Raw genomic sequence first — 13461 nt, 5'->3', positions numbered from 1 at the left:
TCCTTCCTTCCTTCCTTCCTTCCTTCCTTCCTTCCTTCCTTCCTTCCACCCTTCCTTCCATGGGATCTCACTATGTTCGCCAGGCTGGAGTGCAGTGGCTATTCATGGGCATGATCATAGCACACGCTGGTTGCAAGAGATCCTCCTGCCTTAGCCTCCAAGTGGCAGAGACTACAGGTGTGTGCCATGACACATCACTTCTTTTCTGTTAAGAGAGATGATTATTTTCATATTATCTCACAATTACACAGTAATACATGCTCATATCCAGAGAACAAAGGTAGGTACAAAGAGGATAATAAAAATAACCTTTGTGAGCATTTTAAAAGTCACCTTTCATGACTTTTAGCTATGCATATTTGTGTATTTAAAAATCAGAATTCTAGCCGGTCATGGTGGCTCACGCCTGTAATCCCAGCACTTTGGGAGACAGAGGCAAGTAGATCACCTAAGGCCAGGAGTTTGAAACCAGCCTGGCCAACATAGTGAAACCCCATCTCTACTAAAAATACAAAAATTAGCTGAGCGTGGTGGCAGGCACCTGTAATCCTAGCTACTCGGAAGGTTGAGGCAGGAGAATCACCTGAACCTGGGAGGTGGAGGTTGCAGTGATCTGAGATCATGCCACTTGTACTCCAGCCTGGGTGACACAGCAAGATTCCATCTCAAAATAAATAAATAAATATAAAATTTAAAAATCAAAATCAAAATCCTAACACAGAGTCATTGGACATTGGCATGTCTTGTCTAAACTGTTCATGTCCTTTGACCAATTTTATTTTTTGACGGGGAACATTTTAAATCTTTATTAAAAGGATACACAAAATACTGATTAATAACTTCCAATTTTGCAGAATTCATAAATTACTATGCTTCTAATTACAGAGACAAGACATCCTTCTTGTCAGAAACTTTTACCCTAACCGCAAAACTAATTCTTCTTTCTGATGAAGCAATTATTGAATGATTTACTTATAGTGACAGCATAATGTACTTGATTTTTAAAACTATCAGCTAAATATGTTCTAATTGATTCAAAAGAACTTGCAATGCAAATTTTATGTATCAGTTGTAAACCAATAGAGATATAACACTTACTGATAATAAATTCAACACAAGTACATTTTCTGGAGTCTTCTAATTTTAGGTTGATATTGTAAGAATGTCTGCTATAGCCTGTGGTGGATGGACATATATCAATATGTTTCAAGAAAGCCAAAGGAGAGCCTTGAGATAACTTAAGGGAAAGCCAAGAGAAGACTTATTAGTACTTCAACATCATTTAAAAAGCCTTTTAAACTGGACTTGATATTTTTATATCCGTTATTTTTTATCTTAAAAATAACCTATACAAACTATTCTAATTTCCTATTTTGACAAATATATTGATGGCAATGTTCTGCTTCCAGCAAGGTTTGACAAAAGTACCAACAAATTCTGTGCCCCTAAATTGTATTAATTAAAACACCAAAAAGGCCAGACTTGGTGGGCTTATGTCTGTAATTCTAGCACTTTGAGGCTGAAGCAGGCAGATCATGAGGTCAGGAGTTTGAGACCAGCCTGGCCAATATGGTGAAACCCCGTCTCTACTAAAAATACAAAAATTAACCGGACATGGTGGCACGCTCCTGTAGTCCCAGCTACTCGGAAGGCTGAGACAGAAGAATCGCTTGAACCCAGGAGGCGACGGTTGTAGTGAGTCGAGATTGCACCACTGCACTCTAGCCTGGGAGACAGAGCAAGACTCCATCTCAAAACAAAACAAAACAAACAAACAAAAAGAATCATATCTTACAACCAAGTATTCGAAAAAGATTTATAGATAGTCCAGTTTTCTGAACTGTTAGAAAAATTTCTGATTGTTATTTAGACACATTAACTTTGAAAACAATCTTTACTTTGAAAATATAAGAGAAAGTCAATCACATTCACAACTGGAATTTATGTGAATAACTAAATAGGTTAATAATCTAAATCCAATTGCTGGATGTCCACATGAATATCAAATGGATTGGTGCTTCGTTATTTACTTATTTAGATTTTATGTTAGCAACAATCCTTTGCCCAAATTTTAAAGCAGGAATTCATCTTTTTCTGATTAAATTGCAAACCCTAATTGTCTACTAAGGATAGTAACATCTTATCATAGATATAGTGACTTTGTGACTGGTTCGTTCTTGGTCTTTTAATTTATTAGGTTTTTTAAAAGTAAAAGTAACTATAATTTTTTTGAATGGCAAAAGCAAAAAGTATCACTGCAAAAAAGAAATAGTAAATATCAGTAAGCAAACAGAGCTTGTTGAAAAAGAAAAGTCTGCATTAACCTGCACCTGGAGATGACCACTACTAATACCTAGCAACTAGGAATTAGAAAATACATCTTTCCTGATGCTTTCACCTACATGTGCACATATTTCTCTTGACTATCCTTACCTGAGGATCGTTGCTCACTCTTTTTTATTTTGCACTTAGCTATGCCCTTTTACTTCAGGTCTATGAATTACAATCTCCACATAATTCAATTCTGTTTTTTTTTTTTTTTTTTCTTCTATTTGAGAGACTTGACAGACAGTTAAATCCATGTACTCTTCTAACAGGTTTTCCCCCTTTGTATTTCTGTGTTTCAGTCATTTGCCAAAAAGACTGTTTGTTTCTCCCTCTCATCTTTCCCTCTCTTTCTCTGTGTTTTATTTTGATATACAGTCTTTTTTGTTTTATTATTAATCAAAATTTCTTCTCTCTTTTCTTTTTTTCCTTGTCCTTTCCTTTTTCTTTTCTTTTCTTTTCTTTTCTTTCTTTCTTCCTTTCTTTCTTTCTTTCTTTCTTTCTTTCTTTCTCTTTTTCTTTTCTTTCTTTTTATTTTTTTTGGCAAAATCTCACTCTGTCTCCCAAGCTGGAGTGTGGCAGTACAATCACAGGTCACTGCAGCCTCAACCTCTTGGACTCAAGCCATCCTCCCACCTCAGTCTCCCAAGTAGCTGGGATTACAGGCCTGTGCCACTATACCTGGCTAATTTTCTATTTTTATTTTTTATAGAGACACAGGTCTCACTATGTTGCTCAGACTGGTCTCAAACTCCTGGACTCAAGCATCCTCCTGCCTTGGCCTCTCAAAGTGTTGGGATTACAGGCATGAGCCACCACACCTGGCCCCCATTTTCCTTAATACTTAATCTTTTTTCTCTGCTTTTTAATGTCAAAACCGAAAAGAATTATCTTTCAATTCCTCTTGTGTAAGATGAAAAAATGTAGCATTACCACCTATCCTTTCCTCAGCTTGATCTAACCTGAAATTTTAGAACTCAGTTATCATTATGTCATTAATATTTAATTAACTAATTATTTGTGTGTTAATATTATAGAAAACTTCTGTGTCAAGGTCTGCTGATATTTTTATCCTGTTGTAGCTGCATATTTATGTAAATTGAGTGTCTGTCTCATATTAAATTAGTTTCAATGCTCCTGCTCATTGCTGTTTCTTTTGTTGCCATAACCCACACATTTTCCAGTTGTCTATTTTGATTTCTTGTTCAGTTACATGGACCAACTGGTGGACATCCAAGTTTATGTCCCATTACCCTGTGCATGGCATACAGGTATGTGGCATCAGTCTCTTTTCCTCAGCACCTGGTGAGCCCTTTTCATCTAGAATCCGGTGTTTAGGAAAACTTTCTTCTTCCTTTCGTCATTGCCTTGGGTCCATCAGTAACACTCTTCTTCTGGAAGTAATAAACGTGAGCTCCTCATTATGTTCTGTGTGGCTCAGCATTTCTTCTTTCTTTCATTTTTATCTCTGTATTTTCTGTCTTAATTTCAGGAACAGTTTTGAGGGTTTTTTTCTACTTCAAAAATTTCATATTTTCAGTATCACATCTACTATGCATTGCATACATCATGGTTTTTTATTTGAATACTTGTATCTTTAATCTCTTTATATACAACTCTGATTTTAGAACTTCATGGCTCCTTATTTTGGATTCATGTATGCAAATTCTTTTAAGGCATATTGATAACACAGTCAAAGCCATTAAACTTTTTCCCTACTGCTTCTTGAGGTAAATCTGTCTCAAGGGGAAGCTCTTGCTTTCATTCTTCACAGCAGTTCTTACATTAGGTTGAAGCATACAAAGTTGCCAGTATTTCAACAATTTTTTACTTACAAATGTGGCAATTTTACAAGATTTAATCTAAAATAAATGCTTTATCTTTTCTAAGATGTGTGACTTATTCATCTTTTCAGAAGCAAATCTCTGCTGCCCAGATTGGCTTATAGGCAAGTTGAAGTTAAGATGAGTTTATGGGATTTGTTTATGGTTTTGTTGCTAATTCTTCAAGTCCAGGTGCATAGGGAGAGGGAGTGTTTTCTTTTTTCTTTCTTTTTGTTTTAATTCCTTCAAAAAAAAAAAATAACAACAAAACAAAAAACAGGATCCACGTGCAGAATGTGCAGGTTTGTTACATAGGTATATGTGTGCCATGGTGGTTTGCTGCACCTATTGACCCATCCTCTAAGTTCCCTCCCCTCACCCCCCACCCCCCAACAGGCCGTAGTGTGTGTTATTCCCCTCTCTGCATCCATGTGTTCTCATTGTTCAACTCCTATTTGTGAGTGAGAACATACAGTATTTGGTTTTCTGTTCCTGTGTTAGTTTGCTAAGGATGATTACTTCTAGCTTCATCCATGTCTCTGCAAAGGACATAATCTCATTACTTTTTATGGCTGCATAGTAGTCCACATTGTATATGTACCACCTTTTCTTTATCCTGTCTACCATTGATGGTAATTTGTGTAGGTTCCAAGTCTTTGCTATTGTAAATAGTGCTGCAATCAACATACAAGTGCATGTGTCTTTATAGTAGAATGATTTATATTGCTTTGGGTATATACCCAAATAATGGGATTGCTGGGTTAAATGGTATTTCTGGTTCTAGATTCTTGAGGAATCACCATACTATCTTCCACAGTGGTTGAACTAATTTACATTCCCACCAACAGTGTAAAAGCATTCCTATTTCTCCACAGCCTCACCAGCATCTATTGTTTCCCTACTTTTTAACAATTGCCATTCTGACTGGCATGAGATGGTATCTCATTGTGGTTTTGATTTGCATTTCTCTAATGACCAGTGATGATGAACTTTTTTTCATATGTTTGTTGCCCATATATGTGTCTTCTTTTGAGAAGTGTCTGTTCATATGCTTTGCCCACTTTTTAATGGGGTTGTTTTTTCTTGTAAATTTATTTGAGTTCCTTGTAAATTCTGGATATTACACCTTTGTCAAATGGGTAGATTGCAAAATTTTTCTCTCGTTCTGTAGGTTGCCTGTTCACTCTGATGATAGTTTCTTTTTGCTGTGCAGAAGCTCTTTAGTTTAATTAGATCCCACTTGTCAATTTTGGCTTTTGTTGCAATTCCTTTTGGCGTTTTTGTCATGAACTCTTTGCCCATGTTTATGTCCTGAATTGTATTGCCTAGGTTTTCATCTAGCGTTTTTATTTTGGGCTTGACATCTAAATCTTTAATCCATTTCAAGTTAATTTTTGTATAAGGTGTAAGGAAGGGGTCCAGTTTTAGTTTTCTACATATGGCTAGCCAGTTTTCCCAGCACCATTTACTGAATAGGAGATCCTTTCCCCATTGCTTGTTTTTGTCAGGTTTGTTGAAGATCAGATGGTTGCAGACGTGTGGTATTATTTCTGAGGTCTCTCTTCTGCTCCACTGGTGTGTACATCTGTTTTGGTACCAGTGACATGCTGTTTTGGTCACTGTAGCCTTATAGTTTGAAGTCAAGTAACATGATGCCTCTGACTTTGATCTTTTTGCTTAGGATTGTCTTGGCTATGCGGGGTCTTCTTTGATTCCATGTGAAATTTAAAATAGATTTTTCTAATTCTGTGAAGAATGTCAATGGTACTTTGATGGGAGTAGCATTGAATCTATAATTTGCTTTGCACAGTATGGCCATTTTCACAATATCGATTCTTCCTATCCATGAGCATGGAATGTTTTTCCATTTGTTTGCATCCTCTCTTATTTACTCCAGCAGTGGTTTGTAGTTCTCCTTGATAAGGTCCTTCACATTCCTTGTTAGCTGCATTCCTAGGTATTTTATTCTCTTTGTAACAATTGTGAGTGGGAGTTCATTCATGATATGGCTCTCTGCTTGTCTATTGGTATAAAGGAATGCTTGTGATTTTTGCACATTGATTTTGTATCCTGAGACTTTGCTGAAGTTGCTTATCAGCTTATGGAGTTTTGGGGCTAAGATGATGAGGTTTTCTAAATGTAAAATCCTGTCATCTGCAGACAACTTGACTTCCTCTATTCCTGTTTGAATACCCTTTGTTTCTTTCTCTGATTGCCCTGGGCAGAACTGCCAATACTATGTTGAATAGGAGTGGTGAGAGAGGGCACCTTCGTCTTGCACGAGTTTTCAAAGGAAATGCTTCCGGCTTTTGCCCACTCAATATGATATTGGCTGTGGGTTTGTCATAAATAGCTCTTATTATTTTGTGATATGATCCATTAATAACTAGTTAATTGAGAGTTTTTAACATGAAGAGATGTTGAATTTTATTAAAGGCTTTTTATGTACTGAGATAATCATGTGGTTTTTGTCTTTGGTTCTGTTTATGTGATGGATTACATTTATTGATCTGTGTATGCTGAACAAGCTTTGCATCCCAGGGATAAAGCCAACTTGATCGTGGTGGGTAAGTTTATTGGCATGCTGCTAGATTCGGTTTGCTAGTATTTTATGGAGAATTTTTGCATCGATGTTCATCAGGGATATTGGCCTGAAGTTTTCTTCTTTTGGTGTGTCTCTTCCCAGTTTTGGTATCAGGATGATTCTGGTTTCATAAAATGAGTTAGGGAGGAGTGAGGGAGTGTTTTTCTTGAGATAAATTTACATTGTTATTTGAGCACATCTGAATACTGGGCAGTGGGGAAGAAGGCGGAGCTATAAATATTCTCTGCGTTGAATATTGCACCTGTCATTTTCACGTGTGATTGTGGATGCTGGATGGTAGAATTGACTCCATGTCTCCTTGGGACTGTAGAGCCATTTTTTTTTTTTTCAGTAATTATGGCAGACAAAACCAATAGTCAGCATGTTCTTCACTGTTACACGTGATTGCCAAATTTGATAAATAAAAATACAAGGTACTTAGTCAAATTTGAAGAAACAACAAACAGGTTTTTAATTTTAGCATGTCCTGTGTAATACTTGGAACATAACATATACTTAAACAAGTATGTGTTGTTTATTTGAAATTCAAATTTGTCTGGGCATTTTGTATTTTATCTGGCAACCCTACTGCTCAGCCCAGTCACAGCATTAAATTCTTCTCAACACAAGCATGTAGTCAGTATAAATCAACTGCTGTTGACATGTGAGTTGATGTCTATTTGACATTTCACATTCCACAATGGAACTTAGCTGGTGGGGTCCAAATCTTACAAAACAAGCCTTGCTTATCTCCAGTTCTTGCTTGATTAGTTTTGGATGTTAGCCTGGGTCTGGCAGAATCTTCTCCCCTTTTCTCCAGGAGCATGGCTCTTGTACAGGAGGAGTGGTGTGAGCCACTCTAGAACTTTCATCAATCTGGGTTCATCTCACCACCTCCCCCATAAATTCTCCAAAGGTAGTGCAAATTCGGTAGTGCCTTCCTACTTTCCAATGGCCATGTGGGTTTTCTGTTGCTTATTTTGAAGGAGTTTGGGGGAAAAGAGTATTAGATGACTCTAATATGAAAAGTCAAGATAATTTTCTTGATCTGAAACAAAACAAATCCTTGCACGTGGTTAAATGTCCATGTTCCACTATGAACTTTAATACTCATATAAGCCCAACTGTGAAACTTATACATAGGTTAGTCAATATTTTATGGCTGGATTGTTCTTCTGGTTTTAACAACACAAATATTTTAGCAAAGGTAATCATGAAAGAAATTGCCCCCTGCTCTCTATTTTGAGTATGAGACAATGTGCAGACACTAAGATTTGCAAACAAGTATCATGAAGTAGAACCCTATAGAGAAACACAAATGGAAACTTAGAAATGTCACATGAAGATAATTTCTTATTTCAACATACAGTGACATCAAATTTCAAATGAGAATCCATTAAGAATAAAAGTCAGATAATTTAGGTAGCACTTTGGAAACGATCATACATGGCCTCTTTCCTTCTCTTCCTTTATCTTTTCCTCTTCATGGATGATATATAACAAAAGAGGAACATTCTGTAGCATTAAATCAGATTTCATACTCATTATTATGATTATATGCACATCAATAGTACATGCCCTACTTTTGCTTAAATCATGGAGATTATGAGAAAAACATTCCTTTGGGGAATTTAGTTTGTTTACCAGCTTTTATAGATATTTCATTAGAGAAAAATTAGGACTCTGTCTGGGTACTCAGGATTCATGCTTTCGTCTGTAAATTTCAGTGACTGCTAACACCACCCGGCCAAACTGATTATGAAGCTCTAAATTGATCTGAAGTTTCAAATTCAATTCAATTTCAGTTCAAAACGTATGTTGTTAATGATGCCCTACTGTTCCTGCAGTAAGAAGGTTGCTTTTCTTTTTTCGTATAGACAATAGCTTGGATTATTTTAAGTTTTATACGTGATACATATTTAAAGTATAAACTAAAATATATAAAATGGTATAAAGAAAATATTTAAAAATTACCTTTAATTACAACACTATGAGATAAATAGCCCCATTATGTTGATATATTCTTTACTTTGCTTCCTGGATAGAAACATAAGTGGGAATATATGAGCACAAAAATATCATTAAAAGAATTGACTTTTTTTTAAGGTGTAGTGAGCTTTAGCCCTTTATTTGAATTCCTTTTTCATATTTAAAGCCACCTTATAAAGTATGTACTATCATCATTTCCTATTTAGAGATAAAAAAAATTGAGGACAGAAAAGGTCAGATTGGCCAAAGTCATGTGATAGCAAGTGGAGAAGCCAGAATTTGAAACAAGGCCATTTGACTCCAGAGCTCATGATACACTACACGCGGTTTAATGGACATGCATTTTATCACCTAACGATATACCATAGATACCTTGCCATATTGACACATATCAAAATACATACATCCTTTTTATGGCAACATAGTATTCCATTAGGTGGTCATACCATAGTTTACATAAACAGTCTATTCATAATGGAATACATTTTTTCACCACTATAATATTACTTTGAAAACAAAAAGAACCCTTGCAATTATCTTTGCTAATTTTTTTACTACTTGTTTAGGATAAATTCCTAAAAGTAGGATTTGGGAGTTCAATTTAATTTTTTGACACACATTGCCAAAATGCACTTCCTGAAGATTAAACCAACCTACTCTCCTACAAACAGTACATTAGAATAACTTTTCCACACTCGCTCCCTTCAGAAAGATAATTCTTAAAGTCTCACATTCCAAGACACTTTGAAAGCAAAAAATCTCTTTCCATAGTGAGTCATCACTGTAATTTCCATATAGCCAACTTCTTTAAAGACTATGATACCCTGTCTAGGCACCAATGCTTCTCTGTAGACCAGCTTCTCAAGATCAATTTTCCCTATAGTGGCCAGCAGGCGGTGCTCACACACAGATTAGAAAGATCTCTGTGGTCACTTCGATTCTCTAAGGCAAAAGGCTTCGTTCACATCACCTCAAACCCTTGGACAACACTACGTGGCCTGTGAAAACCACCTGATTGCTCGAACCTTATAGTATGGTTTATTCAATACTCTCTGAAATTCAGGTTCTTATTCTTATACCAGTATCTTAGGAAGAATCATGTGAGCAATGTCCAAATATTATTAACTATGAGTGAGATCCATGTATGCATACTACCAATAGCTCCCTAGCATCCAGGGAGGTAAGTTTTTAAGTATCCAATCTTAAACATGTATCACAACCTTAACCACCAACTCCGTATCTATATTCCTTGCCTGTAACAAGTGGCATATGCCAAAAACCACCTCATGCTCTCTCTTTTCTGTGTTTTACTTTCCTTCAACTATTACATATTTCTTATTTGAAAAGTAGATAATATATGTGATTTGTTGCAAGGCTGAGGCAGGTAAAAGTTTCTCCATATTTTCCTTCCTAGTAGAGTCCAGTCTATTTTTCTTTTATGGTTTTATATATGGACTAATTATACTGCCTTATGCTTAACACAGAAAAATTTTAAATTCCTGTATAGTTTGGTTGCTAACATCTTGAAAAGCAGAGTTCAAATTAAAAATTGACTGCACAAAAATAGAAATTTTTGGTATTTTAATTGTTAAATTTGGTCTGAACAACCAAAATACCAGGAAAAAAAATCTGAGAAAAATATTTAAAACCAATACGACCCACAAAAAGTGATGTCCTTAAGAGATAAGGGAGAGCATAGATCTATTCAAAATAAAATACTGGGTCAGGCATGGTGGCTCATGCCTGTAATCCCAGCACTTTGGGAGGCACAAAAGGGAGGATCTCATGAACCTGGAAGGTCAACGCTACAGTGAACGGTGATTGTGCCACTGCACTCCACCTTGGGTGACAGACCCAGACTCGGTCTCAAAATAAATAAAATAAAATTATAACAGAAAAAAGTGGGTATGGTGCCTGAACAGAATTTACAGAAACATAAGTAACTATAAACACATTTTAAGAAAAAATGTGATCTAATTACTTATAGAAAAAATGCAAATTAAAATGACCTTTGTTCAAATTGGCAAAGACTAATTCAGTAATTAGCAATTATGCTTAGGATCTGGCAAAGATCAAAGTCACTTTACATATAGTTAGTAGAAATAGATCATCATTCTAGGAAAATGTTTTACAAAGCATAGCAAGGAGACAGGGAGGGGAACATCACACACCAGGGCCATTCTCGGGGTGGGGGTGGGGGACAAGGAGAGGGATAGCATTAGAGAAATGCCTAATGTAGATGACAGGTTGGTGGGTGCAGCAAACCACCATGGCATGTGTATACCTATGTAACAAACCTGCACGTACTGCATATGTACCCCAGAACTTAAAGTATAATAAAAAAAAAAAGTAATACCCTTTGACTGGTAATATGTCTCTGGAAATTATTGGAATCTTAGTCAAGGAATATATGTGAAAAGTTTATTCTGGCATTCTTTATTCTAACAATAAATTATATACCACCAAATATCCAATAATACCACATAATCTTTAATGTACATATATATCAGAAGGAAAAGGAAATGAAAATATATCTTCTGTATTTGCTTTCTCTGGGTATTGGGTCACAGTTTTTGTTTTTAATTTTACATTTTATTTCTCACACTCTGTAAAAAAGGTTGTATTACTTTTATAATCAGAAAAAAACAGATTTCAAAAATCAACTTGAGTTACAATTACCTTACAACAAAACAATCTAAGTGTAGAATTTAGTGACTTTTGACAAACGATATCCTAATGTAACAATCATGTAACACCCACCACAATCGAGATACAGAATATTTGCAGTCAAATTTCACCACTTCAAACCCCATCAACACATGGGCAATATTCTGTCACTATAGACCAGTTTAGATTTTACCAAAATTTAATGTAAATGAAATTATACAATATATAATCTTTTTTGTTTGTCTTCTTTCCCTCAGCGTAATGTTTCTGAGATTTAAACAGTATGATGCACAGGTTAATAGTTTGTTCCTTTTTATTGTTGAGAAGTGTTGATTTTAACATAAGTAACAATTTGTTTATCTAATCAACTGATGATGGACATTTGGGTTATTTCCTGTTTGGAGCAATTATAAATAAAGCTTCTAATTACATTTATGTAAAATTCTTCCTGTGAACTTATGCTTTATTTTGTCTTAGGTACATACAGTGGAGTAAAATTTCTGGCTAGCACTGTAAGACAATATTTAAATTTATAATGAAGCATCAAATTGTGTTTCAATGTAATTATAACAATTTACCTTTGCAACAGTAATGCATGAGAGTTTCAGCTGTTCCACATTCTCACCAACACTTGATATTGTCAGTCTTTTTAATTTTAGCTATCCTGGTGTTGAGGAATGGAATCTCTTAAATTTTATTTTCCTGGTGACTAACAATGTTGAGCATCTTTTCATGTCCTTATTGACCATCTGTATACACTTTTTTTGGTCAAGAGTCTGCTCAAATCTTTTCCGTATTTGTACCTGGTATGTTCAAAAACTTATTATTGAGTTGTAGGAGTACATCGTTAAGTTCTAAAGTCCTTTGTCAGATATATGTATTGTGAATTTTTTCCTAGTATATGACTTGATTTCTCATTTTCTTTACAGTATCTTTTGAAGAACACTTTTGAATTTTAATGTCATGTAATTTATCAATTTTTTCTTTTATAGTTTGTTTTTGGTATCATATTTAAGAAATATCTTCCTCCTACAAGGGAAGAAAATATGCTTCTATGCTTTCGTTTTAAAGTATGATACTTTCAGCTTTTATGTTTATGTGAATGTCTATTTCTGTTCATTTTTATATACATTGTGAGGTGATTTGAAGATTCATTTTTTTTTAATGTGGATATCTAACTATTCTGGCACCGTTTGTTGAAAAGACGAGTTTTTCACCAGTTAATTATCCTGAAATGTTTGTTAAAAGTCAACCACCTGGCTGGGCACAGTGGCTCACGCCTGTAATCCCAGCATTATGGGAGGCCAAGATGGGTAAATCATGAGGTCAGGAGATCGAGACCATTCTGGCCAATGAGGTGAAACTCCATCTCTACTAAAAAAAAAAAAAAAAAAAAAATACAAAACTTAGCTAGGCATGGTGGTGCATGCCTGTAATCCCAGCTACTTGGGAGGCTGAGGCAGGAGAATGGCATGAACTCGGAAGTCAGAGGTTGCAGTGAACTGAGACCATACCATTGCACTTCAGCCTGGCAACACAGAGAGACTCCATTAAAAAAAAAAAAAAAAATCAACCACCTGTAAATGTAACAGTTCACTTTTTTTTTTGTATTTTTACATTCTTTTGAACAAGAGTTTTTCTTTTTTTTAAAATTAATTAAGTAATTTATAGATTCAATGCTATCCCCATCAAACTACTATTGACTCTCTTCACAGAATTACAAAAAAAAAATTCTTTAAATTTCATATAGAACCAAAAAAGAGCCTGTATAGCCAAGACAATCCTAAGCAAAAAGAACAAAGCTGGAGGCATCACACTACCTGACTTCAAACTATGCTACAAGGCTACAGTAACCAAAACAGCATGGTACTGGTACCAAAACAGAGATATAGACCAATGGAACAGAACAGAGTCCTCAGAAATAATACCACACATCTACAGCCATCTGATCTTTGACAAACCTGAGAGAAACAAGAAATGGGGAAAGGACTCCCTATTTAATAAATGGTGCTGGGAAAATCGGCTAGCCATAAGTAGAAAGCTGAAACTGGATCCTTTCCTTACTCCTTATAC

Source organism: Piliocolobus tephrosceles, chromosome 5, assembly GCF_002776525.5.
Source record: "Piliocolobus tephrosceles isolate RC106 chromosome 5, ASM277652v3, whole genome shotgun sequence".
NCBI lineage: Eukaryota > Metazoa > Chordata > Mammalia > Primates > Cercopithecidae > Piliocolobus > Piliocolobus tephrosceles.
Note: the sequence above shows the minus strand (reverse complement) of the source record.